The following is a 24,839-nucleotide window of genomic DNA, read 5'->3' on the forward strand; positions in this document are numbered from 1 at the left end:
GCCACTTATATTCACGAATGGTGGTGGACAATTAAACAACTAATGCAAGGATAAGGCTCCACAGATATCCTCATCCTCAATGATGGGAGAGCCCAGCACATCAGTGCAAAAGAAAAGGCTGAAGAATTGGAACCATCTTCAGCCAGAAATGCCAGGTGGATATCCAACTTGGCCTTCTCCAGAAGTCCTCAGCATCACAGACATCAGCCTTCAGCCAATTCGATTAATTCCACGTAACATGAAGAAACAGCTGAAGACAATGGGTATTGCAAAGGCTTATGGGCCCTGACAACATTCTGACAATACAACGACTTGTGCTCCAGACTTCCTGCGCCCCTAGCCAAGCTGTTCCAGTACTGCTACAACACTGACATCTATCAGGCAATGTGGAAAATTACCCAGGTGTGTCTTGTACACAAGAAAGAGGGGAAACCCAACCCAGCCAGTTACTGCAACATCAGTCTACTCTCAATCATCAAAATGATGGAAAGTGTCGTTGACAGTGCTATCAAGTGGCACTTACTTGGCAACAGCCTGCTCATTGTCACTTAGCTTGGGTTCCGCCATGGTCGCTCAGCTTCTGCCCTCATTACAGCTCCATCCAAACATGGACAAAAGAGCTGAACACCAGACGTGAAGTGAGATGACTGCCCTTGACATCAGGAGCATTTGACCAGGTGTGGCATCAAGACGCCTGAGCAAAACTGGAGTCAGTGGCATTCGGAGGAAATCTCTCCATTGATTGGAGTCACACCTAGCACAACAGAAGATGGCTGTGGTCGTTGGAGGTCCATCATCGCAATCCCAGGACATCGCAGCATGCATTCCTCAGGATATCAGCTGTTTACTCAGTGACCTTACCTCCATCATAAGGTCAGAAGTGAAAATGTTTAGGGCAGCACGGTGGTGCAGTGGGTTAGCCCTGTTGCCTCACGGCACTGAGGTCCCAGGTTCGATCCCAGCTCTGGGTCACTGTCCGTGTGGAGTTTGCACATTCTGGGGGTTTTGCCCCCACAATGATGTGCAGGGTAGGTGGATTGAACATGCTAAATTGCCCCTTAATTGGAAAAAAATGAATTGAACACTAAAATTAAAAGAACAAAAAAAGAAGTGAAGATGTTTGCTGACGATTACACAATGTTCAGCACTATTTACGACTCCTCAGATATGATACAGTAAGACCGGGTTAACATTCAGGCTTGGGCTGATAAGTGGCAAGTAACATTTATGTTACACATGTGCCAGGCAATGACCACCTACAACAAGTGAGAATCCAACCATCTCCCCTTGACATTCAATGGCATTACCATCATTGAGTACCCTACCTTAAATATCTTGGGGGTTACCATTGACCAGATACTGAACTGGAATAACCATATAAATATTGTGCCAACCACAGCAGGTCACAGGTTGGGAATTTGCAGCAAGTAACTCGTGTCTTGACTCCCTAAAGCCTGTCCCCACTTTCTACAAGACATAAGTCAGAACGGTAATGGAATACTCTCCACTTGCCTGGATGAGCACAGTTACTACACCACTCAAGATGCTCGACACCATCCATGATGAAGCAGTCCTCTTAATTGGTACCGCATCCACCGACATTCACTCCCTCCATCACTGACCACAATGGCAGCAATGTGTACCATCTACAAGATGCACTGCAGCAACTCACCAAGGCTCCTCTTGGAAGGAACGATCACAATATGGTGGAATTTAAAATACAGATGGAAGGTGAGAAGGTCAAATCAAACACTAGTGTTTTGTGCTTAAACAAAGGAGACTACAATGGGATGAGAGAAGAGCTGGCTAAGGTAGACTGGGAGCAAAGACTTTATGGTGAAACAGTTGTGGAACATGAAGAACCTTCCAAGCGATTTTTCACAGTGCTCAGCAAAAGTTTATACCAACAAAGAGGAAGGACGGTCGAAAGAGGGAAAATCGACTGGATATCGAAGGAAATAAGGGAGAGTATCAAATTGAAGGAAAAAGCATACAAAGTGGTAAAGATTAGTGGGAGACTAGAGGATTGGGAAATCTTTAGGGGGCTACAGGAAGCTACTAAACAAAGCTATAAAGAAGAGTAAGATAGATTATGAGAGTAAACTTGCTCAGAATATAAAAACAGATAGTAAAAGTTTCGACAAATATATAAAAAAAAAAAAGAGTGGCTAAGGTAAATATTGGTCCTTTAGGGGATGAGAGGGAGATTTAATAATGGGAAATGAGGAAATGGCTGAGGAACTTTACAGGTTTTTTGGGTCGGTCTTCACAGTGGAAGACACAAATAACATGCCAGTGACTGATGAAAATGATGCTATGAGAGGTGAGGACCTTGACATGATTGTTTTCACTAAGGAGGTAGTGATGGGCAAGCTAATGGGGCTAAAGGTAGACAAGTCTCCTGGCCCTGATGGAATGCATCCCAGGGTACTAAAAGAGATGGCTCGGGAAATTGGAAATGCACTTGTGATAATTCACCAAAATTAACCAGACTCTGGGCTGGTCTCGGCGGATTGGAAATTAGCATATGTGACACCACCGTTTTTTAAAAAAGAGGTAGGCAGAAAGCGGGTAATTATAGGCCAGTGAGCTTAACTTCGGTAGGAGGGAAGATGCTGGAATCTATCATAAAGGAAGAAATAGCGAGACATCTGGATGGAAATTGTCCCATTAGACAGTTCCAGCATGGGTTCATAAAGGGCAGGTCGTGTCTAACTAATTTAGTGTAATTTTTTGAGGACATTACCAGTGCGGTAAACAACGGGAGCCAATGGATGTGGTATATCTGAATTTCCAGAAAGCTTTTGACAAGGTGCCAGACAAAAGGTTGCTGCATAAGATAATGATGTATGGCGTTAAGGGTAAAGTAGTAGTATCGATAGAGGATTGGTTAATTAATAGAAAGCAAAGAGCAGGGATTAATGGGTGTTTCTCTAGTTGGCGATCAGTGGCTAGTGGCTCAGGGATCAATGCTAGGCCCACAATTGTTAACAATTTACATAAATGATTTGGAGTTGGAGACCAAGTACAATGTGTCCAAGTTTGCAGACAACACTAAGATGAGTGGTAAAGCAAAAAGTGCAGAGACATTGGAAGTCTGCAGAGGGATTTGGATAGTTTAAGTGAATGGGCTAGGATCTGGCAGATGGAATACAGTGTTGACAAATGTAAGGTTATCCATTTTGGTAGGAATAACAGCAAAAGGGATTATTATTTAAATGATAAAATATTAAAACATGCTGCTGTGAAGAGAGACCTGGGTGTCCTAGTGCATGTGTCGCAAAAAAGTAGGTTTACAGGTGCAACAGGTGATTAAGAAGGCAAATGGAGTTTTGTCCTTCATTGCGAGAGGGATGGCGTTTAAGACTAGGGAGGTTATGCTGCAATTGTACAAGGTGTTAGTGAGGCCACACCTGGAGTATTGTGTTCAGTTTTGGTCTTCTTACCTGAGAACGTACGTACTAACACTGGAGGGTGTGCAGAGGAGATTCACAAGGTTAATCCCAGAGCTGAAGGAGTTGGATTATGAGGAGAGGTTGAGTAGACTGGGACTGTACTCGTTGGAATTTAGAAGGATGAGGGGGGATCTTGTAGAAACATATAAAATTATGAAGGGAATAGATAGGATAGATGCGGGCAGGTTGTTTCCACTGGTGGGTGAAAGCAGAACTAGGGAGCATAGCCTCAAAATAAGGGGAAGTAGATTTAGGACTGAGCTGAAGAGGAACTTCTTCACCCGAAGGATTGTGAATCTATGGAATTCCTTGCCCATTGAAGCAGTCGAGGCTCCTTCATTAAATGTTTTCAAGATAAAGATAGATAGTTTTTTGAAGAATAAAGAAATAAAGGGTTATGGTGTTCGGGCCGGAAAGCGGAGCTGAGTCCACAAAAGTTCAGCCATGATCTAATTGAATGGCGGAGCAGGCTCGAAGGGCCAAATGGCCTACTCCTGCTCCTAGTTCCTGTGTTCCTTCAACAGCACCTTGCAAATCCACAGCCTCGATCACCTGGGAAGACAAGGGCAGCAGATGCACGGAAACACCCCTATGTAACAAGCCACACACCATCCTGACTCGGAAATATAACGCCGTTCCTTCCCTGTTGCTGTGTGAAAATCCTAGAACTCCCTCCCTAACAATACTGTGGGTGTTCCTATGCCACAGGGACTGCAGCAGTTCAATAAGCAGCTCACTACCACTTTCAATGTGCAATAAGTGCTGTCGTTGCCAGCGATATACACATCCAGTAAAATAATGAAAAATATAGTAATGGAAAAAGACAATGGGCAGACTTTCACCTTATTTTGCTGAGTGTGGCAACAGGCAGGAAAAGTGGCGTTGAGGCCACTTGCACCAACGGCTGCTTTCTCCACTGTATTGCCAAGAACATAATGCCTAAAGGTTGAAGTGATGGGTTCCACAATGCCATGCTGGTGGGGCAGGCTTCGATTAGTTATTTTAAAGATGGAGGCGCCATTTCTAAAGGTGTGCTTAGTAATAGCTACTGTATAGGATCAATGCTGGTAGCTAGGTGAGGTAGATTTTGGTGCCTGCCTCTTCTACTTGTCCCATTGTGATGTCACGGCAATGTTAAGCCATGGTCAGCTTTGGACAATGTGAAAAGAATGATAAACTTGTAAAGGAATAGTGGAGATGAGGAACAAAAACGTTTTCTTGTGGAGGCAGTTGGCACAGCTTAAATTAATATTTTGAGTTTGTCTTTATTAGAGAATCATAGAATATTTTACAGTGCAGAAGGAGGCCATTTGGCCCATCGAGTCTGCACCGGCCCTTGGAAAGAGCACCCTACCCAAGCCCATACCCTCCACCCTATCCCCACATCTCCACCCTATCCCCATAACCCCACCTAACTTTTTTTGGACACTAAGGGGCAATTTAGCATGGCACATCCACCTAAGCTGCACATCTTTGGACTGTGGGAGGAAACCGGAGCACCCAGAAGAAACCCACGCAGACACAGGGAGAACGTGCAGACTCTGCACAGACAGTGACCCAAGCCAGGAATTGAACCTGGGACCCTGGACCCTGGAGCTGTGAAGCAACTGTGCTAACCAGAAGTGGATACTGCTTGTATAACAGTAAAAGAAGAACTAGTGAGATTGGATCGAATAAAAATAGATAAAGAGGATGCACTTAAAAGGTTAGCAGCCCTCAAAAGTGAAAAATCATCTGTCATAAATGGAACTCATCTGGGGTTACTGAAGGAAGCAATAACTGAAATTGTGGAGGTTTTGGCCACAATCTTGTAATCTTCCTCGGATATGGGCTGCTGCCATGGGGATGGAGGATTGCAAATATTACACCTCTGTTTAAATAAGGGGAGGGGTATACAGTGGGCAACCACAAGGTATTCGGCCCAATCTAGGTGGTGAGAAACTTAGAAAGACTATTGGAAAAGCATGGGCTTAAAAACTGAAAGCCGGCAAATATTTTGTTCAAGGCAAATTGTATTTAACTAACTTAATTGGGTTATTTGATGAAGTTATGGAGATGGTTGATGTGTGTGTGGAAGGGTATTGACAAAAAGGCATACAGTAGACTTGCTTGCAAAATTAAAGCTTGTGGGATTTAAGAGAGTGGCAACATGGATGTAGAATTGGCTCAGAGACAGATAGTAGGGTAGGAATGATGGTTGTTTTTCAAATTGAAGAGAAGTATGCAGTGATGTTCTCCAGGGGTCAGTATTGGACAACTGCTAATTTGATATAAATTAACGATCTAGATTTAGGCATATACGGCAAGGCATAATGTAAACGTTTGCAAAGGATACACAACTTTAAAATGTGGCAAACAATGAGGAAGATATTAACAAACCTCAGGAGAATATGGGCAGACTGATAGATTGGACAGATAGATGACAGAGCGAGCATAATGCAGAGAAATATGAAGTTGCATATTTTGGTAGGAAGAATGGCAAGAGGCATTATAAATTATGTAATTTTAAAAGGAATGCAGGAACAGAGAAACTGAGCGTACATACACAAATCTTTGAAGGTGGCAGAACAAGTTGTGAAGGCTGTTTAAAAAGCATATAGTGCCTCGGCATTATTCATCAAGGAATAGAGTACAAAGCAATTGTACAAAACAAACATTTAAAAAACACTGGTTCAGTCTCAGCTGCATTCACTTCTGAGCATTGTTTTAGAAAGGATATCATGGCCTTGGAGGGGATGTAGAGGAGATTTATTCGAGCGACACCAGGGATGAGGAATTTCAGATATGTGGCAAACTTGGATGTTCTCCTTCGAGGAGAAAAGTTTAAGAGGTGACTTGTTGGAGGTGATTTAAATCATGAATGGATTGATAGGAGTAATTAAAAATAAACTATTTCCACTCGCTGGAGAGTCAGGGAGACAGATTTCAGGTGATTGCCAAAAGAATCTGAGGAAACTATTTGTTAAACAGGGCAGCTTTATAATCGAGAATAGACTGCTGGAAAAGGTGATGGAACCAAATACATCTGTAACATTCAAAACAGATTGGATAAACACTTGGGAGAAACATTTACAGGGCTATGGGGAGAGAGCAGGAGTGTGGGGTTAATTAGATAGCTCAAGAGCAGGCACTGGCATGATGAGCAGAATGGCCTCTTCTGTTTATCATTCTATAATTTTTTATTTGAAATATCCATAAAATGACAAAGCAAAACAAAACCTATTTTAAAATATATTTTATTCCAGATATTATGAAATTTTTACATTCAAAGGCTTTACTATATCATACAAACAGTTGGTCATTTTTATTTTAGCAAAGTCACAGCAACAACCCTAAATCCCCCCCCCCCCCCCCCCCCCCCCCCACTATCCTCCTGCCCTTATCCCCTCCCCTCCTAACCATGGCTGGCCGTGAGCAGGTCTTTAAAGAAAGTGATGAATGGCATCCACCTGGAATAGAACCTTTCTTCCGACCCTCTCAGGGTATATTTAATCACAATCACAAGGATCCTGCCAGGTCACTCAACCATGCCGAGGCCGTGCCTGGCATTGCCAATCTCCACCAAAGCAGGACCCGCCTCCTAGCCACCAAAGAGGCAAAGGCCAAGACGTCCTCCCCACCCCCCACCCCATCCCCATAAGGAGTTCTGGGGAATCCGACACCCTAAAGATTGCCACCAGCGGACATGGCTCTTGTTTGACCCTAATGACCTCCGACATGATCCAGAACGCAACTAACTTGGGGCAGGACTAGAACATGTGTGAGTGATTCACAGGCCCCCCTGAACAACGCTCAGATCTGTCCTCCACCCTAGGGAAGAACCCACGTCTTAGTTAAGTGCACTCAATGTACCACTTATAATTGTATCAGGGTCAACCTAGCACAGGAAGAGGTAAAGTTCACTCTCTGCACGATCTCACTCCACAGTCCTCCCTCTAGCCCCAAGCCCAGCTCTAATTCCCTCTCCCCCCTCACCTCTTCTAGTGATGGTTTCCCCATCTGCAGCAAATACTCATACGTATCGGAGATCTTCCTTGCCCCTTTGCATCCCGTGATAACTGGCGGAGCGAGGACAACTCTTTACAAATAAATTTCCTCACTGGCAAATACCCGAATACACTTGCCCTCAGGAGTTGAAATTTCTCCTCCATCGCCTCTAGACTCGCAAACCTACCGTCCACAAATAAACCCCTGAACCTCTCAACCTTTCTTCTCTGCCATCTCAGTTGGTGAGACAATAATCGACTGGCTTTATCCCTGTGCTCATAAAATGTCCCTCGCAACCGGCGAAGCTGGCTTACTGCGTTTCCCATCGATTCAAGCTCAAACATCATTTGTAGCCTCTTTTTCTCTGCCAACAACTCTGTCGTAGGGGCTGTGGAGTACAAAGAACAAGAACAAAAGAAAAGTACAGCACAGGAACAGGTCCTTGGGCCCTCCAAGCCTGCGCCGAACATGCTGCCTGTCTAAACAAAAATCTTCGACACTTCCGGGGTCCGTATCCCTCTATTCCCACCCGATTGATTGATTTGTCAAGACACCGCTTAAATGTCACTTTCATACCTGCTTCCACCACCTCCTCCGGCAGCGAGTTCCAGGCACCCACTACCCTCTGTGTAAAAAAATTTACCTTGCACATCTCCTCTAAACTTTGCCCCTCGCACCTTAAACTTACGTCCCCTAGTAATCGACCCCTCCACCCTGGGAAAAAGCTTCTGACGATCCACTCTGCCCATGCCCCTCATAATATTATAGACTTCTATCAGGTCGCCCCTCAACCTCCCTTGCTCCAGTGAGAACAAACCGAGTTTATCCAACCTCTCCTCATAGCTAATGCCCTCCATACCAACATCCTGGTAAATCTCTTCTGCACCCTCTCTAAAGCCTCCACAACCTTCTGGTAGTGTGGTGACCAGAATTGAACACTGTACACCAAATGTGGCCTAACTAAGGTTCTATACAGCTGCAACGTGACTTGCCAACTTTTATATTCAATGCTCCGGCCAATGAACGCAAGCATGCCGTATGCCTTTTTGACTACCTTCTCCACCCGTGTTGCCCCTTTCAGTGACCTGTGGAGCTGTACACCTAGATCTCTCTGACTTTCAATACTCTTAAGGGTGCTACCATTCACTGTATATTTCCCACTTGTATTAGACCTTCCAAAATGCATCACCTCACACTTGTACAGATTAAACTCCTTCTGCCATATCTCCACCCAAGTCTTCAACCGATCTATAACCTGCTGTACCTTCTGACAGAGCTCATCACTATCCGCAATTCCACCAACCTTTGCGTCATCCGCAGACTTACTAATCATACCAGTCACATTTTCCTCCAAATCATTTATATATACTACGAACAGCAAAGGTCCTAGCACTGATCCCTGCAGAACACCACTAGTCACAGCCCTTCAATCAGAAAAGCACCCTTCCATTGCTATTCTCTGCCTTCTATGACCTAGCCAGATCTGTATCCATCTTGCCAGCTCACCTCTGATCCCATGTAACTTCACCTTTTGTACCAGCCTGCCATGAGGGACCTTGTCAAAGGCCTTACTAAAGTCTATGTAGACAACATCCACTGCCCTACCTCCATCAAACATCTTAGTAATTTCCTCGAAAAACTCAATCAGGTTAGTGAGACGCAACCTCCCCTTTACAAAACCATGCTGCCTCTCGCTAATATGGTCACTCGCTTCCAAATGGGAGTAGATCCTGTCTCGAAGAATTCTCTTCAATAATTTCCCTACCACTGACATAAGGCTCACAGGCCTGTAATTTCCTAGATTATCATTGCTACACTTCTTAAACAAAGGAACAGCATTGGCTACTCTCTAGTCCTCTGGGATATAATCTGTAGCCAGTGAGGATCCAAAGATTTCTGTCAAAGCCCCAGCAATTTCCTCTCTTGCCTCCCTCAGTATTCTGGGGTAGATCCCATCAGACCCTGTGGACCTAACTGCCGTAATGTTCTTCAAGACGCCCAACACCTCTTTTTGGACCTCAACGTGACCCAGATGCTCTACACACCCTTCCCCAGACTCAACATCCACCAAGTCTTCCGTTTGGTGAATACAGATGCAAAGTACTCATTTCGTATCTCGCCCATTTCCTCTGGCTCCATGCATAGATTCCCTCCCCTGTCTTTCATTGGGACAACCCTTGCCCTGGCTACCTGCTTGCTTTTTATATATGTATAAAAAGCCTTTGGATTTTCCTTAATCCTGTTTGGCAGTGACTTTTTGTGACCCCTTTTAGCCCTCCTGACTCCTTGCTTAAGTTCCTTCCTACTATCCTTACATTCCTCACGGGCTTTGTCTGTTCCCCACCTTCTAGCCCTTACAAATGCATCCTTTTTTCTTTTTGACGAGGTTCACAATATCTCTTGTTATCCAAGGTTCCCGAAACTTGCATATTTATCCTTCATCCTCACAGGAACATTCCAGTCCAACTCCAAGATTGGGTTTACCAACCACTGCCTTTTAGCCCTGCCAGTTTTAACCTTGTGGGCCCTGTACAATCTTATTTCTCCTCTGATCACTGCCTTAATGCTTCCCAGAACGTGGAAGGAGAGCGCTTCCCATTTTAGTTGGAATCTACAGAATTCCCTATGGCTGAATTCACCCTTTCACAAAACGCCTGGGCTCGACCCGTCTCTAATCGTATCTCCACACAGTGTGGAGCATGGTCCCCCCCCATATTGAGGCCTCAGGGGCCACCGGGCTCCCCGAGGGAGGAGGTGGTTCCAGGGCCCGTCCCGGTGACTCCTGCAAGGGAGTTCCCGGAACACTCGGACTCCCCCCGTTCCATCCCTGGTGCATCTGGTGGGCATCGGGCAGAACAGGGTGGCACCATGCCATCCAGGACGCCAGAGGAGCAGCCTGGCCCATCCATGCCGGGCCGCCCCAAGAAACGCACGCCGACAGGGAGCCAAGTCGCAGGGCAGGAGTCTCAGCAGTCCGCCTCCTCTCCTGCTGTACCGTCTGGGGAAACACCAAGGCGTAGTGGTAGGGCCAGTAAGGCAAAAACGTTCGACGCCTAGTAAGTTGCCACGGGTGCAGGGCACAGCTGTTATAGGGGCTAAAGCACTTGTATGTGAATGCCACGATTAAAGTCACTGTTGCACCAAACCTAGATGTCTCTGCTGTGTCCGGTGCCCGAGGGGTCGTGAAGGGGACCGAGTGGTGCTGGGGTCAAAGGTCGGTACAATGGTGAGGCCAGTTGTGTGTTTCCCCCCTCAACCCCCCGTCGCCCTCAGCATACCAACGCCAGCTGCCCCACATGGCCATGTGGTGGGTTGTCCGTGACGCATACAGGGACCACCAGGTGAAGGGTGTAGCTATGGCCATGAGTCAGACATTGTGTAACAATCCGGAGCTCACAGTTCATCGCAGAGCGGGTTGTCATCATTCAACATGACACTGATCACACCCGCTTACACAAGCAATTGCGTGATACCATCCCGTTTTGTCGCAGGTGTAAGGTGCTGTGAAACTGGTGGTGTGGGAGCTGGGGTTGTCGGATGGTGCGGGGGGTGCGTTTGGGTGGAATGGTGGTGCAAGTGCCTTGCTCAGCGATGCCGTCCCCCTAGTTGGTGAAATGTGCGGCGATCAACGTCTCGCGTGCTCGCTAGCCAAGCCGGTGGCGTCGTGCAGCCTCCCGGCCATATCCAGCCTCCATGATGCGTCTGTGTCCCCATCCCCTCCCATCCATCTCCTCCTCCTCCCTTACACATGCGTCACCCTCATCAGGCTCCCCCTGTGCCTCCTCCTCCAGGACATCCCCCCTCTGCTGGGCTATGTTGTGCAGGACGCAGCAGCCAACAACTATGCAGCCGACCCTCTCTGAATGGTACTGGAGTGCCCCTCCAGAGCGGTCCAGGCACCTGAAGCGCATCTTCAAGAGGCCAAAGCAACTCTCAACAACATCCCTGGGTCCTGCATGGGCCTCATTGTAGCGGGTCTCCGTGTTGGTCTGTGGCCTCCGTTTTGGAGCCATCAGCCACGACCGCAACGGGTAACCCCTGTCGCCCAGTAACCAGCCCCTCAGCCTGAGGGGGGTGTCCCTCCAACATGGCGGGTTGAAAGATTGCTCCAGTATAAAGGCATCATGAACACTGCCTGGGTACTGTGCGCAGACGTGCATGGTCTTCATGCGGTGGTCATAGACCACTTGAATGTTCATGGAGTAGGACCCCTTCCTGTTCATGGACACGTCCCTGTTCTCCGATGGTGGACGCATGGCGACATCCACCCCATCAATCACACCCTTGACTATTGGTATCCTGGCCACGGAGGCGACTCCCGCTGCCCTCTGGAAACTGCATGTACCGGTCAGCGGATGCATACAAGGCGTCGGTGACTGCTCGGATGCACCGGTGCACCGATGCCTGGGTATTACCTGACTTGTCCCCGCTCGGCGCCTGGAACGACCCCGTCACGTATAAGCTAAGGGCATCCGTCACCTTGACGGCCACTGGGATAGCAAATCCTCCCCCCGCTCCACATGGTGCCAGGTGTGAAATGAGGTGGCATATATGTGCGAAGGTCTCCCTACTCATCCGGAGTCTCTTCTTGCATGCCCTGTCTGGCAGGTCCTCGATGACATGCGGTGATGGTACACTCGAGGCCTCATGGAGCACCTCCGGTGCCTTGGCACCACTACCTGCTCCTCCTCCCCCTGCGCCCCATCAAGATCGGTATCCTCACCCTATGCATTCCCCATTGATGTGGTGGTCGTCGTCCCCCTCCGCCTCCTCCTGCACCTGCCGGGTGTGCAGGCCTGCAGCCTGAGCAGGTGGCATGGGGCCCTCTGCAGCCTGTCCCTCTGCTGCAGCTGCTCTGAGCCACCCACGTCGACGCTGCCAAAGGGCCACCTGCAGGGCAGCGGCTCCCGCCACGGCGGCAAACATCGCTGGCTGGTGCCCAAACATTACGATCTGCGGGGGGGGGGGGGGGTCTGGTGTCGCTACAGACATGCAGGAACCCTGACCCCTGCCCACAGTATCCGTCCACCGCACAGTTTTGCCCATCACTCCTCATTGCGCCACCGTGGGCTTGCCATGCCCTCACAGGGGCTGGCATGTGTGTCGCATTGATCCTTCCCAGAGTTGGTCTCCGTCAGCTGGGTGTTGCGGCACCTGTGGGGGGGGGGGGGGGGGGGGGGGGCTGGGTACACCCAAGGTCAAGGCGTGTGGCCGCACATGATGGTGGCACCAGTGCCCTTTGCCCATCAGCATGACCTCAACTTGCAGGCGTGGCTTTGCACCGCCCTGCCATGGCAGGCCAGCTGGCATGTCTTTCCCGCGGAAACCCACCCCCCCTCCCCGGAACATGGAGGCCCCCCCTCCCCGGAACATGGAGGCCCCCCCTCCCCGGAACATGGAGGCCCCCCCTCCCCGGAACATGGAGGCCCCCTGCTCCAAACACCCCCTCCCCCCCGCACATGGCCGCACTCTTCCCCCCCCCTCCCCCGAGCATGGCGGCACCCTTCCCCAAAACCCCTCCCCCCTGCCAGCACCGGCCGTGGACGCCACAACATGCTGCCTCCAAAAACGCCGGCCGCTCACCTCCTCATCCCGTATCGTCAGTCAGCACAACTGGCTGACAAATTCATTTTGCAGGTGTGAACCACGACGGCATGACCCGGGACTTTGGCTCATCCGGGCTGCTGAATAGCGGGGGGCCCGGAGAATCGCCAAACTTAGCACCTCGGGCGATTCTCCGGATAGCGCGGCGCCGGCCTCGCTGACGGCGTTCTCGCCGGTTGGGAAAATGGCGGAACGGTGCCGCGCGAAAATCCGGCGCGAACGCCGATTTTCCCAAACGGCGCAGCACGGGAGAATTCCGCCCAAAGATTTTACAAACTATTACTAGTATAAATACTCACCGTCTGTACTCACCCAAACAGCAGCTTCCAATTTCCCCATATCACTTTTGAATATTGACATTACCTCAGGGGCTCTGCCTCTAGATTGAGCAAAGGAACACTGGGCTTCTCCTTTTAAAGGTTTCCCGCTGCTGCCCACCAGATTTGCTCTCACTCTGACCTCCGGTGCTCTACACAGTAAGAGTTACTTAAAATTCCTCTTTCTCCTTAAAATCCAAATTCCCCAGGACCTTATTTTTATTTTACAGAACGGAGGTACTCACCAATCCTGCTCACCAATCAAAGAAAAGAAGGGACTGATCACATCTTCCCTCTTTCACCTAACTCCCTGTTTCACCAAACTCCAGTTGCACTCTAGCAACAAGACAACAGCGAAGGAACCCTTCTTTTTTGGCCCTAATTAAAGGCTTCTGAAACTGTATTAAACCAGTTGTCTAATTAACTAGCTTCATCGAAAAGCCTGTAAACTCCTGTTGAAGCTGCAATTAAACTTCACCCAGTCAAAAGAGAAACTTTCAGTTAATTGCCAAATTAAAGAACAAATTAGACTTTAGATTGAAATGTTGATTGAAATTAGCCCTTAAACTAAATTATTCCTAAAAACTAAACCCTTGAGACTCCTTGTTTCACCAAACTCCAGTTGCACCGTAATGCAACAAGGCAACATTCAGTGCAGAGGTAGAATGGCTTCAGTTTCCCAGTATTTAATTGGAAAAAAAGTTATGTTTTGCAAGCTGCGAGCCGATAATGAAGCCACAAGCTAAACAATTACCAGAATTGAAACAAGTTAAGGCTTTGCCATGGATAGACCTGCCTAACAGTGAAACTAAAACGAAGGACAAAGGTCTGCTGCAGATGGCGAAAGAAAAGACAGAAATATGATTGGAAAATATAAATCTGAAGCTGAAGATCATGGAACCAGAAGGGAAAAAACAGTGGATGGCTCAAACTTACTTAGAAGCCTCAAGTTGTTGAAAGATGAAATGTGTGAAACTAAAATCAAGAACCTGGAATGTCAAGAAAAAGTTGGACAGTTGCACAACATAGTAGAATTGCTCACAAAGGAGCGAAGAATCTCAGAAACAATTAATAGACGTAAAATTACAGAACGTCAAGGTAAAGGAGTTGCTAATGAATACAAACAGTTGGTTAAGTGTGGAACTAACTGATGGAACCATCAATTCAGCGAACACGTGTAGTTGGATCTGAACAGAGGCTTTAATACACTTACAACAGAGGCAGCCTATTCGTCGTTGAACTTCAGATGAACTGGCAGGCTGGCTCTAAGGCATTGATCTTTATACATCGGTCCCAGGGGGAGGAGTCCTGGGCGGAGCCAAGGGAGGAGCCCAGTACAAACTCTCGCGTACTCCCAGAGCGACTCCCCCTGGTGGTCGGATAGTACAACTGCACTTACAATGGTGGATAGTGAACATATATTCACGGAGTTATATTGGCAACTATATACAGCATTGATCTTACAACGGGTAGATAACGAACATATATACATGGAGTGATATTGGCAACTATATATAGTGTGAATCACATTCACCACACTAACAACCAAAACTGATTGCATTTTTGATCTTCGATCCAATCTGATTAACATGAAAGATGAAATACGTAATATGGAAGAAAAATCTAGATAGGAAGATTCTAAGGAACAAATCGAGGATCTAACGGGTGAATTAAAAGTGTCTAAGAAGCAGTCAGTGACCATGGAAGAAAGATTCTGAAAGGAACGAAATGCCCGGGTAAAGTTGTGAAGCTAGTATAAGGGTTCAGCAGAGAATTCTGAAATGACAATAACCCAACTCACCGGGCAGCACGGTGGCTCAGTGGTAGCACTGCAGTCTCACGGCGCCGAGGTCCCAGGTTCGATCCCGGCTCTGGGTCACTGTCCATGTGGAGTTTGCACATTCTCCCCGTGTTTGCGTGGGTTTCACCCCCACAACCCAAAGATGTGCAAGATAGGTGGATTGAACACGTTAAATTGCCCCTTAATTGGAAAAAATGAATTGGGTACTCTAAATTTATAAAATAAATAAATAACCCAACTCACCATTGTGGTGGTGGAGTCGAATGAAAAAAGGTCAATAATTTTTTTTAAAGAGCGGTGATGGCGTGTTTTCATGGCTGTCGGTCGAAGGAGCGGGTCATAAAGTGGGCCAAGGAGAATCAGGAGGTGAGGTGGGATGGTAGCAGTATCCACATATATCAGGACATTGCTGTGGAATTGGCAAGGTGGGCAACCTTTAACAGGGCGAAGTTGGCACTCTACAAGAGTGGTGTTCGGTTTGGTGCGGTGTAGCCGGCAAGGCTGATGGTTAGGCACAAACCTAAAGACCATTTCTTCGAGATGGCGGAGGAACTGGAGGCATTTATCAAAGCTGAAGGATAAGGATGGGTTGGTAGTTGGCACAGATATGTATCAAGATGTTGCAGTAACAAGTGTGTATGTACTTATATACTTTTTTCCTTGTTCCCTCTCTCTTTTTATCTTGTTTGTCCAGTATTGGCAATAATTGAAATTGTTGCAGTTTATTTTGGGGGGTTCTTTCCTCTTTTTTCTATTTTTTCGTATTATGGGGTGCTTGAGGTTTGGAGGGAGCGTTTGGTTGGGGGGTGTGTGGAGTGTGTTGACCTGTTTTGGAGAGTGGAAGGCGGGGGTGCGGAGCTTTGGGTTTGGTTTGGGGTCTGATTTTTGTCTTTGGTTGTTTATTTGGGTATTGTGGGCTCTGGTGGTGGGACTACCTTGCTGGCTCAGTGAGATTGGCGAGCGAATGGTAGCAAAGTGGGGGGAAGGGCTGCGTCCTGCAGGACCCGCTTAGGAAGATTTCATTGAGCCTAGAAGGTGCGAATGATGGGGGGTGGAAGGGGATGGAGGAGAGATGTAGCAGTTCGAGAGGAGGTGGCAGGGTATTTCTGGGATGAGGAGGTGGGGGTAGAGTGCTGACAATAATCAGGGGTAGGACTTTATCCCATTCATTGGGCAGGGTAGGCGACCATCTTGGGTGGAGTCTGATTTCAGGAGTATGGTGGACGGGGGGGGGGATAAGCCCTCACGTAAATGGCTGACTTGAAGGGGAGAGGAGGGTGAAAGACCCCGATTCGATTGGTCACGTGGAATGTGCGCACAGCAGACAGAGGCCACGTTGACAGGATACAACTGTCTTTATTCTCACACGAGATACAGCAATCACTCCTCTCCACTCACCAAAGAGTCACCTTCCCCGAACTGCTTCCAGGTCAGGGTTTATATCCTATGAGGAGTTCCTCTGATTGGGAGGAAGCTGTGCAGTCTAGTCACCTGGGTAGCTCATACTGAGGTGCGGGGGAGGGGGAATTGGATGCAGTACAAGTTCTGTCCCTGAAGGGGGTCATAACAGTGCGGGATCTGGGGGGCCCAGTGAAATGTGTGATGGAACCATCAATTCACTAGACACGTGCTTTAAGATATGAACAGTGGTTTTAATCTACTTACAACAGAGCTAGCCTGTTCCGCGTTGAACTCTCGATGAACTGAACGACTGGCTCTGAGCATTGGTACTTATACAGCAGTCCAGGGGGAGGAGTCGTGGGCGGAGCCCTGTACAAACTCCTAAGCATTCCCAGCGCTACTCCCCCTAGTGGTCGGGCAACACAACTGCGCTTACGAATGCATGGACTCATGTATATACAATACAGTGTCAATTACGGAGTTACATTCATCACAATGTGCAAGAATATTCTTGCATTTAAAAAGTTTGAAAGCCGATGAGGTGCTTTTGCAGGAGACCCGCCTGTCGGTAAGGAAGCAGATCAGGCTCTGTGTTGGGTTTTTATTTCAGTGCTTGCTGGGGTTTTTTGCTCAAATCTTTTGTATGGGGAGTGGAGAGATTGATTTTGACATTCATTTGGGCAGGAAAAGTAGCCAGGATTCAGAGGACGTACTTCAGAGGGAACGACAGTCAAGGGGCTTGCCGTGGCCAAGTCTGATATTATTATTATTGGGCGGCGAACACTGAGAAGGTGCAGGGATGGTGTGGGGATCCTGAGGCTGTATGGCTGCAGAGTCGGGTTCATGTAAGGGGTCGAGAATAAGGGCTTTGGTGGCGGCATTACTACCCTTTTCTCTGGGAAAGTACTCAGGAAAACTGGTGCCGGTGTCCACACCGAAGACTTCGAGGCAATTTCTGCAGCACTTCAGAATGGGGGAGGTATCGAAATTGGTACCAGCCTGTGTGATCACATGTTTGGGCCGGTGAGGCTGGACGTTAAGTTACGGGGATGGGAGGAGGAGGAGGTTGTGGTGATGAAAGATTTGGTTTTGGAGGGCCGGATTGCAAGCTTTGACGAGTTGGTGGAGAAATTTGTACTTTCAAGGGTATTTACATATTTAGATATAAACAGATGCGCGACATCACAAAGACCTTTCCAACGTTCTGGTGGTGTCGCCTTCCTCATGGCTGGAGAGGGTTTTGTCATTGGCAGGGATGAGGAGGGGTGTACCTCAGGGATTTATGGGTGGCTAATAGTGGAGGAGGTAGTATCCTTGGAGGCCAAGTGGGAGGAGGAGTTGGGGTTTGAGCTGGAGGAGGGGGTGTGGTGTGAGATTCTGCACAGGATGAATGCAACATCTTCATGTGCGAGGCTTGTGCTGATAGAGTTGAAGGTAGTGGATAGGGCCCGTTTGATCAAATCCAGGATGAGCAGTTTATTTGCGGGAGTGAAGGTTGAGTGTGAGCGCTGTGGGAGGGGCCCGGCTAACAATGTACATATATGTCTGGTCATGTTCTAAGCTCGTGGGGTTCTGGGTCTCCTTCTTTGGCACCATGTTGCCGATCCTACAAATTGAACCGTAGCCTTGTCCTCTTGGGGCCATATTTGGGGTAGCGGACATTCCGGAGCTGCAGACTGGGGTGGGGCTAATGTTTTAGCCTTCGCCTGGTTGATTGCTCGAAGGCAGATGCTAATGGGTTGGAGGTCAACTTCTCCATGCAATTCCTTGGTATGGCTGGGGGATTTTATGAAGTTTTTGCACCTTGAGAAAGTTAAGTACACTGAGGGAAGCAACTGAAGGGTTCTACTGAAGATGGCAGCCATTTATTTTGTAAGAGCTGGTCACCATTAGCTTTTATTTTGGGGGGGGGGGGGGGGTGGAAGGGAATTGGTGGGATTCCTGTTCAAGAAGGGGGGAGGGAGTCTGTTATTACCTGATATTGTGTTTGTTATATATAAAATTGAAAAAGTTGAATTGAAATATTGTTTGGAAAAAAATCCATCTAGGAAGAACATGGCAGACACCACAGAAAAAGGAAATACGAGTTCACTCTGTGAATGAACAGAGTGAACATTCCCTTCAGAAGGAAGGGGTTAAGCAAATGATATCTGACCATAGAAGGTGGATGGCTGATAGAGAAATTCAACGTGAAGGAACGCAAAAGGGGAATCAGATGGAAATGACCAAGTACCAGAATCACAGAATACTACAATTTTAACTCCAAGCCAACAAAACTTGCCCAAAGCAACTGAGCCTATCACTCCTCTAAGTGTGCCCAGAAAAAGGTCTCTGAATTTTCAAGCATCGAGACCGTCTGAATTTATAAAGTTGGAGACTTGAGGTGATGGTGGGAGAAAGAGTAACCATAAAGAAAGACTACTGTAAATTTGTTGGGTGAAGACTTGGCAGAGGTGTAGCATAAGGATGCTCAGCATAGCAAAGGTTAGTGTGGGACTGGAGAACATGTGTGAAAGTAGAAAGACAACAGAGTTGTGTGGAAAACCTCAAGCAGAAGCCAACATGAAATTAGCTCCCAGTTTGGGCCATACTTTGTACATATGTATATAGTTATGTGTTACAATAAACACTACTATTCAACCGTACAAGCCTCTGAACGTTTTCATGAGACCTACTGAACAAACTCTGACAGAAAAACCACGTAAAATGGAATGGAGGAAATTTAGTAAAATAATTCTGTTATGTCCAATTGCCGACACAGTAACTTATGAAATTGAATTCAACAAAATTTGGCATTTGCAACCTAACGTCAGGAAGGTAACGAGCAGAGGCCCCAGATTGTTCTACAAACCCAAATAGTTAATCAATGTCCTTCCAAGGAAGGAATTTGCCACCCTACATACTCTGATCTGTGTGTGTCTCCAATCCCACAGTAACGTGGGTGATCTTCAATGTTTTCTGAAGTGGCCTAGCAAGCCACATTGTTGTCAGGGAAACCTGGGATGGGCAATAAATGCAGCCTTACCAACATTGCCCACATCCTGAGAACATCACAAAAAAAGTAATGGAGCTGGCAGCACGACTGAAAAAAAAAATCAACACTGCATAAAGAAGGGTCATCCATGAAGAGATGCAACTATAAAATATTTAACATTAATCCGTTCAAATTTTGGATCGCCCCTTCTAGCAACTTCATATTGTGAGAATTGGAACCCTATCTTTCAGGATAGATTCCTTGTTTCTGTCCAGTCAGAATTGGTGTTGGCAATGGTTTGGGGAAACATGGGCTTTGTGAAGAACTGTTTCTCTTTGTTTGGATTACTGAATCAGGCTGGTTCTGGTATTCATTTTAAGACTTCTTTGTAGAATTGGGATTAAACCATGGAGGAGGCGTTGTGCATGTTCTTTGTGAAGGTTACAATTAGTCTTAACACGCATTTAACTATTTTGTCAGGGAAAGATTGTGTAGCTGGAAACAGAAGTAATGCTGGCTCAGAATTTCATATTTGTGGTTAGAAAGAGTGCCAGGCCAGAATGTTATCCTACTTTTATTATTCGATTCAGCCTCTTACCACACTTGCAACTTCAAATGGAAATCAGATGTTTTGCAGCTACCTCAGCCACCAGCTAATCAAGGTCTCAATTCATTATCAATTTGGCATTGGTACCTGCTGCAATCCTTTCACAGGGCTGGGAACTAACAACAATGTAACCTTCTTTCCTGGCATTTCAATGTACTTTTTGTGTTCTATGACTTATAAATATCAACATTGCAGCAAACATCTAGTCATTCACTGCCACCTCCCAATAGTCGTCATACAATGAGTTGTCCTCAACGTTTCTTCATTAGCTAAATGACAGATGTCTGCTTTCATTTCTAAATATAAATTTAGAGTACCCAATTAATTTTTTCTAATTAAGGGGCAATTTAGTGTGGCCAATCCACCTAACCTGCATATCTTTTGGGTTGTGGGGGTGAGACCCACGCAGACAGGGGGAGAATGTGCAAACTCCACACAGACAGTGACCCAGGGCCGGGATTCGAACCCGGGTCCTCAGCGCCGCAGTCCCAGTGCTAACCACTGCACCACATGCCGTCCCCATGTCTGCATTCATAATAATAATCTTTATTGTCACAAGTAGGCTTACATTAACACTGCGATGACGTTAGTGTGTAAAGCCCCTCGTCGTCACATTCTGACGCACGTTCGGGTAAACAGAGAGAGAATTCAAAATATTCCAAATTACCTTCCAGCACGTCTTGCGGGACTTGTGGGAGGAAACCGGAGCACCCGGAGGAAATCCACGCAGACACAGGGAGAACGTTCAGACTCTGCACAGACAGTGACCCAAGTCGGGAATCAAACCTAGAACCCTGGTGCTATGAAGCAACAGTGTTAGCCACTGTGCTAGCGTGTCGCCCATTGTGATAGAGGGCTGATGCGACCATCAATTCATTCAGAGACACGAGTTGAAGTAAACTGTGGCTTTAATCGGCTTACAACTGAGCCTGCCTGCGACTATACTGAAATGAGGGCTGACTTGTAGGACCGCAGCACTTATACTTCCTGCTGGGGGCGGAGCCAAGGGCGGAGCCCTGTACATGCTCCTCATCTCCCCCTGTGGGCAGAGCCGCACAACGGCTCACAGATGGAGCCCACAGGGACACAGTAATGTACAGTGTGAATTATAGTGGTTACACATTCACCACATTCACCCCGTGTTAAAAAAATCAAGTCCGGCGGGGCTGACGGGTCGATAAGTTCAGTCGGTCCTGCGCTCGAATCGTGCGTTGAGACCGACGGAGCACTGGAGTTGCAGCCGCTTTGGATGGCTGTGGACAGATGTTCGGTGCGAATCCGAGGATGGACTCTGGGAGTGGTTCTTCCAGAGCTTCGTTCCTGCGGACCGGTGTGACGGGTGGAAGGGGGCGCGGGAAGCAAGTAGGTGCAGGGGCGCAGGGCGTGGGAGGTCGGATGGGGTGACGTGTGAGGGGTACCTTGGCGGTAGTGGGAGTAGATCCTGCAGGTGCCAGGTCCACGAGGGAAACGGTGTCCTGTTGACCATCGGGGTGTTTGACAAACGCGTAGTGGGGGTTTGAGTGCAGGAGCAGGACCCTCTCTACCAGGGGGTCTGTTTTATGTGTCCGGACGTGCTTCCGAAGGAGGTCAGGGCCAGGTGTCCTCAACCAGGATGGAAGCGAGGCCCCCGTGATAGTGCCCCTAGGGAAGACAAATAATTGATTGTGAGGAGTCTCATTTGTGGCCGTACAAAGGAGGGACCTAATTGCACAGAGCGTGTTGGGGAGGACCTCCTGCTAGAGGGAGGTCGGGAGATTCCTGGGCCGTAGGGTCAGTAGGACGGTCTTCCAGACTGTCATGTTCACCCTCTCCACCTGCCCGTTTCCCCTGTGGTTGTAGCTGGTAGTCCTGCTCGAGGCGATGCCCTTGCCGAGCAGGTACTGACACAGTTTGTCGCTCATGAAGGACGAACACCTGTCACTGTGGATGTAGCTGGGGAAACCGAACAGGGTGAAGACACTGTGCAAGGCTCTGATGACAGTCTGGGAGGTCATATCGGGGCATGGGATGGCAAACAGGAAACGGGAGAATTCATCTATAATATTGAGAAAGTAGATATTACGGTTGGTCGAAGGAAGGGGCCCATGAACTCAGTCATTCAAAGAGCGGGGATGCCTTTACCAGGTGGGCCTTGTCTGGTCTATAGAAGTGTGGTTCACACTCCGCGCAGATCGGGCAATTCCTGGTGACGGCTTTAACCTCCTCGGTGGAGAAAGGCAGATTGCGGGCCTTGATGTAGTGGGTGACCCCCGGGTGGCAGAGGTCATTGTGGATAGCCTGCAGTCTGTCGTCTTGCGCGCTGGCGCATGTGCCGCGGGACAGGGCATCTGGGGGCTCATTGAGCTTCCCAGGACAGTATAAGATGTCATAATTATAGGTGGAGAGTTCGATCCTCCACCGCAAGATTTTGTCATTCTTGATTTTGCCCCGCTGCGAGTTATCAAATATAAAGGCAACCGATCTCTGGTCGGTGATGAGCATAAACCTCCTACCAGCGAGGTAGTGCCTCCAGTGCTGTACGGCTTCCACAATGGCTTGAACTTCCTTTTCGACTGAGGAGTGTCAAAGTTCCGAAGCGGAGAGGGTTTGGGAAAAGAATGCTACTGGCCGCTATGACTCCTTCACGTAAGAGACACCGGACTTCAGATCTAATAAACACCCTATCCTGCAGGCTATACCGCCTGCTGCGAGTGGCCACTGGTTTGCAGTTGGCGGTGAGTTTAGCGAAGAGTGGAGGGGGGTCAATTTTCAGAGTTATTCGACTGCATATAGTGAGTGGGGGAAGGGGTCCGCCGAAGCTGAGTGTTAGGCTCCTGAGGTTGCACTGGAAATCCAGTCCTAGGAGGAGGGGGGGGGGGGGGGGGGGGGGGGGGGGCGCAGAGGTCTGGGAGTACATACAGTTGGAAGTTGGTGTAGTTGGCGCCCTGTATTGTTAACGTCGCAATAGTGCGCCCTCGTATCTGAACGGAGTGCGACCCAGAGGTGAGGGAGATTGTTTGCTGTGTCGGAAATATCGGGAGCGAGCAACTCTCTGGGTGAACGAAGCTCTCGGTGCTCCTGGAGTCGAAGAGGCACAGTGTCTCATATCCGTTGATCTGGGCGGATATCATGGAGCTCTTGAGATGCTTTGGCCGCAACTGGTCCAAAGTGACTGCACTGAGCTGCGGGTAGTCGGTGGCATGATCGGCGGTGTTGGAGCGGCCCCGTGATGACTGTCCGTGGAGGTCGTAATCGTTGAGTGGCGTAGCGGGTGATGGTCAAGATGGCGGCCCCCGTTGATTGCACGTGGCGGGTGGCGAGGTAGATGGCGTCCAAGATGGCCGCCCCCATAGATCGCACATGGCTGGCGGTGAGGAAGATGGCGCCCATGAATCTTACATGGTCGGCCACGTGGGGGAGGATTGCCAAGATGGCGGCCCCCATGAGTCGCACATGCTGTGCGGAGGCGGAGTCGGCAGGCATGCTGCCACATTGTGGGGTCTGCGGGCCTGTGAGTTGGAGGAGCAAGTGTTCGGGTTAGGGTTCGAGTTAGAGTTTTTAGCTTTGGCCAGGCAGACCTTAGCAAAGTGCCCTTTCCGCCCGCAGCTGCTGCAGGTCACATTGAGGGCCGGGCAGTGCTGCCGGGAGTGTTGGGGCTGACCGCAAAAGTGGCACGATAGCCCTCCGTGGTGGGCGGGTGGGCGCGCGGTGCAGGCCTGGGGAAGTCTCTGGTCGGGGGTCCACGATGGGGTCGCGTGATCGGCCAGGAACGCATTTAAACGAGGTTGATAGTCTTACCATGTCATCCAGGTCCTGGGCCCCTTTCTCGAGAAGACGCTGCCGCACATAATTGGATCGGACCCCTGCAACATACACGTCTCGGACGGCGAGTTCCATGTGCTGGGAGGCTGTCACGGCCTGGAGGTTACATTCTCATGCTAGATCTTTAAGGTCACGCAGATAGTCTTCTAGCGACTCTGCAGGTCCCTGGCAGCGAGTTGTAAAGGTGTGCCGCGCGTAGACTTCATTCACGAGCCGCACGTACAGGCGGTCGAGTATCGCGAGGGCCTCGGTATAAGAGTAGTTACATCAAGTTGAGTTGAAATATGATGGCTCACCTGTGCGTGGAGAAGACTGAGTTTCTGTTCTTCTGTGACAGAGGAGGTAGTCGACGCAGCCAGGTAGGCCTTGAAGCACCGAAGCCAATGCAAAAAAATTTATTTTGCTTCTGCGGCCTGTGGATTGAGTTCAGTCGGTCAGGTTTGAGGGCTGATTCCATAGTAGTTTTTAAGTCGATTAAATTGATGCGACCATCAATTCATTCAGAGACACGAGTTGAAGTAAACTGTGGCTTTAATCGGCTTACAACTGAGCCTGCCTGCGACTATACTGAACGGAGGGTGGACTCGCAGGACTTCAGCACTTATACTTCCTGATGGGGGTGGGGCCAAGGGTGGAGCCCTGTACATGCTCCTCATCTCCCCCTGTGGGCAGAGCCGTGCAACGGCTCACAGATGGAGCCCACAGGGACACAGTAATGTACAGTGTGAATTTATAGTGGTTACACATTCACCACAAGGGCAATATTAGACAATTTGTGATGTGTCAGGCACCTTTATGTTTTAGATGTCTGTGTCTAAATGGTAGATACCAGGTTTACATTTTTAACAAATTTGGCCAAATATTACAAAAATGAAAAGTTTGACAAATCCAC

The sequence above is a fragment of the Scyliorhinus canicula genome, chromosome 1 (assembly GCF_902713615.1).
Source record: "Scyliorhinus canicula chromosome 1, sScyCan1.1, whole genome shotgun sequence".
Lineage (NCBI taxonomy): Eukaryota > Metazoa > Chordata > Chondrichthyes > Carcharhiniformes > Scyliorhinidae > Scyliorhinus > Scyliorhinus canicula.